At 36.0% G+C, this 3,586-nt stretch overlaps 1 pseudogene; it reads left to right on the top strand.

Moving 5' to 3' along the window:
* The first annotated feature begins 615 nt into the window (after positions 1-615).
* Positions 616-3,251, top strand: LOC107872012 (annotated as a pseudogene).
* The last annotated feature ends 335 nt before the right edge of the window (positions 3,252-3,586 follow it).

Below are 3,586 nucleotides of genomic sequence, written 5' to 3'. Positions count from 1 at the left end.
AAATGGATTTAAGAATAAAGAAATGAAGTTAAATGGTTGAACCTTACAAAACGTGAGTTGGAATGGTTTGTTTTGTGCTGGAACATGTTTAAGTGGATGTGGAGCTGACCTGGAGAACAAGAGGCATACCTCCAACACATAATCTACTATTTTGAGATACCTTGGTCCTGCTTTAGCAAGCCAGCTGCAGCTCCAAGGAAGATATAAGGCAGTGTTGAAAGTTGCTTTAAGAATGCAACAATTATTTTCTTTTTTTTCTCCAGCTCGTTTTTTGGCATAAAAATCCTTGTTTAATTAGGAGTCCTATCTTTGGAAGGAAACTAATTAATTATTTTAATTTTGGTGGAAATAGGTTGTTTCTTTGTCCTAGTTTTAGTTGTAATAGCAACTATTTAAGTTGCTAAGTTGGTGATCAATTACAGACGGTCTTTTAACTAGAAAATAATTTGTCTCTATGCATATTCTCTTCTTCAAAATCCATCTCTATTCTAGCGACTATATTTTGAATTGAATTCCTGTTATTTCCCTTTAATGGTTTTAAACCACCAATTGGTATTGGAGCTTTAATCTTAAGGGACCTGTGAGTGTGTGCATCAATCTGATCCAGTGGATACCATGAATAGAGAAGAAAATTTTTCTTTAATGCAACCACCAAATTTCAATGGAGAAAGTTATCAAATTTGGATAGTTAGAATACGGACATATCTGCAATCTTTGGATCTATGGGGAGCTGTTGAAGATGAATACGAGATAACTCCCTTCCTGAAAAATCCCATGGTAGCACAGATTAAATCTCACAAGGAGAGAAATACTAGGAAATCAAAGGAAATGGCATGCTTATTTACTGTAGTTTTATCTAATATCCTTACTCGTATCATGTCTCTAAAATTAGTGAAAAAGGTATGGGATTATCTCAAGACTGAGCATGAAGGAGATGAAAGGATTCGAGGGATGCAAATGTTGAATCTGGTACGTGATTTTGGGCTGCAAATGATGAAAGAAAGTGAAACCATAAAGGAGTACTCTGAAAGACTTCTTAATTTAGCAAATCGGATTAGATTGTTGAGTTCCACTTTCAATGATTCAAGGATCATTGACAAAATCCTAGTAATGGCACCTGAAATATTTGAGGCTACCATAAAAACCTTATAATAGGCTAAGGAATTGTCAAAGATCAAACTTGCAGAGCTCTTAAGTTCTTTCCAAGTACAAGAGCAACGATGTGTTATGAGATAAGGAGGAGTTATCGAAGGTGCCATACTAGCCAAGCATCACAATGATGGACGTTCTAAGAAGAAGAAGAATAAGAAGTACCAACCAACTGATAAAGAAGGTGCAGTGCATAACAACAAAAATAAAATAGGTGGTTTCAGAGGAAACTACCCTCCTTGTAAGCATTGCGGCAAGCTCAAACATACACCTTTCAGGTGTTGGGAAAGGCATGATGCTAAGTACACTAAGTGCAATCAGCTTGGGTTGAAGAAATCATCTATATAAACAAAACTTAGCAGCAAGATGTAGAGGCTTGAGTTGTTGTTGAACAGGAAGAAGATTATCTCTTTGTCGCATTATGTTTTACAAAAAGTATCTCAACCGAGTCATGGCTGATCGATAGCGGATGCACAAATCATATGACTTGCAATAAAGATATTTTAAAAATATTTAAGGCATACTAAAGTTACAAAAGTTAGAATTGGCCATGGTTGTTATATTCTAGTTGAACACAATCTGGCACTAAAATAATTTCTGATGTTCTTTATATACCCGATTTGGAGCAGAACTTGTTAAGTATGGGTTAGTTATTAGAAAAAGGTTTCAAATTGTATTTCAAAGATAAACACTGTCAAGGAAGCATCTATACAAGACCTATTTAAAGTCAAAATGAGAGGCAGAAGTTTCTTATTAAATCCACTGGAAGAAGAGCGTGAATTTCACTAGTTGTGTGTAGAGCTACCTCTACTAAAAGAAGAAATCCCACTTGATGATAAATACTGGATTTGTTCTAGTTGCGATTGCAAAGTTGACTGTATTGAGTTGCGTAATGATCTTCAATGAACAGACCATTTTGTCACTGACAACTGGGAGAAAGTATATTCCAAGGAAGCTACTGCTGTTGCGTCTAGGGAGAAGCTAGATGTTATTTTTGGACTTCCATCAGATGACTCAGAGGATGATGACTACAACCCTGAAAATCTAAATCTAAAAAAAAATAATTCCGAATCTGAGAAAGAGGCAAAAATTTCCAAACTTGTTTCTGGCCTTGGAGAACAAGTTTCTTTGCCATTGTCTGGAAAGATGAAAGGTACCCTTAAGAAAAAATTGGCTATTCAAGTAAATGAACAAGTATTGACAGCCAAGAGATTGGCAGAACTGAAGTCACATCTTCTAGATCTTCAGTGAATAGCTATATGAGCACAATTCATGAGCTTACAATAGTTGTGTCACTTAATTTCAAGAAGATAATAGCAAATATCAATCCAAGCTTGGAGAATCATTTAAATGGACAATCAAAGAGCATAAGCAATGAAACACTTTCTAACTTGACAAGTGAAGTCAATTCACTAAAGCAATTGAAGCAGCAACGACTAGAAAGAATTTAAGATCTTGGCAGCTCTCTAATAGAACTTTGAAACCTCATGGAAATTCCAATGGAGGAACAATTGAGGTTTAACCATATCACTTACTTAGTTTCTTTCTCTATTGATGACATAACTAGACAATGATCCATTGCCATTCACGTTATTGAATAGGCTGAAGTAGAAGTTGAGCGTTTAAGTGCTCTAAACACCATTAAGCTGAGAGAATTGATATTTAAGAGACAAAATGAGCTCGAGGAAATCTACAGGAGTTTTCATATGGATATAGATAGTGAGACTGCTTGCCAGAGTTTAATCCATCTTATGGAGTATGGAAGTGATCTCTCTGGTCTACTTTCAAGCATGGATGATCAGGTGGTGAAAGCCAAAGAGGAAGCTGCTAGCAAGAAAACTATTTTGGATAAAATAGAGAAGTGGAAACATGCATCCCAAGAGGAAAGATGGCTTGATGAGTATGAAAAGGATGAAAATCATTACAGCTCTAGGGAAAGGTGTCCACATCAATTTAAAACATTCAGAAAAGCACGTATTTTTGTCAGCAAAATACTATGCCCCATTGAGTACTTGGCTACCAAGATAAAGACCTGGGAGAAGGAGAGAGGAATTACATTTTTTTTATCACAAAGCACTAGGGCTCAGAAAGATACTGTGTGATTTACATATGGAACAGAATGACAGTAGTGAGATTCTAGTTAATAACCATGCAGCTATTGCAATCTCAAACAATCCGGTGTTTCATAGGAAGACAAATCATTTCAACATCAAGTTCTATTTCTTGGGAGAAGTGCAGCAAAAGGGAGAAGTAACTCTGATCTACTACAAGTTTGAAAACCAGCTACCAGACCTGTTCACTAAGCTACTTCCAGTCATCAAGTTCGAGCTTCTAAAGCAAAGAATTGGTGTTTTTATTTCATAAAGCACGGAGGAGTGTTGAAAGTTGCTTTAAGTATGCGACTGTTTTTTTCTTTTTCCTCCAGCTCTTATTTTAA

This window comes from Capsicum annuum, unplaced genomic scaffold (genome assembly GCF_002878395.1).
Source record: "Capsicum annuum cultivar UCD-10X-F1 unplaced genomic scaffold, UCD10Xv1.1 ctg995, whole genome shotgun sequence".
Classification (NCBI taxonomy): Eukaryota; Viridiplantae; Streptophyta; class Magnoliopsida; order Solanales; family Solanaceae; genus Capsicum; species Capsicum annuum.
Note: the sequence above shows the minus strand (reverse complement) of the source record. Positions and strands in the feature narration are given on the sequence as shown.